Raw genomic sequence first — 422 nt, 5'->3', positions numbered from 1 at the left:
ACGGGGGCAGAGGTAGCGACACGCAGGGCATCGGGGGCAGGGGCGGGAGCATGCGGGGCAGGTAAGGGGGTACGAGGATGAGAGAGAGAATAAACATCTTGGAAAAATATATTTGAAGTTATAGTCTATGAAAGTTATTTTCCTCTCACTAGAGAGGTTTACATGCAAATCCAAGAAATACAGAGAACTCCAGACAGATACTATACAAGACAACCATCCTCAAGGCACATAGTAATCAGGTTCTTTTCCCTGGTGATCTTCACAACTCAGGGCTGCTGACAGCCAGGGCTCAGAACACCGGGCCTTGAGAGTCCCTGGATCCTCCACCGCAGTCAGGGGAACCACCTCCCATCCCTGCGCCTCCACTGCGCTCAGGGGAAACACCTCTCGTCAGTCCCCGCTGGGCGCCCACCGCCCTTCCG

The 422-nt window shown here is 54.3% G+C and overlaps 1 protein-coding gene across 1 annotated transcript in view; it reads right to left on the bottom strand.

Moving 5' to 3' along the window:
* The window catches only part of ZDHHC11 (zinc finger, DHHC-type containing 11), a 60,908-nt gene that overhangs the window by 54,815 nt on the left and 5,671 nt on the right, over positions 1-422 (bottom strand). The gene's annotated exons all lie outside the window — the stretch shown is intronic.

This window comes from Colobus angolensis, unplaced genomic scaffold (assembly GCF_000951035.1).
Source record: "Colobus angolensis palliatus isolate OR3802 unplaced genomic scaffold, Cang.pa_1.0 Scaffold358, whole genome shotgun sequence".
NCBI lineage: Eukaryota > Metazoa > Chordata > Mammalia > Primates > Cercopithecidae > Colobus > Colobus angolensis.
The sequence above is the reverse complement of the archived record's forward strand: the minus strand, read 5'-3'. Positions and strand labels throughout refer to the sequence as shown.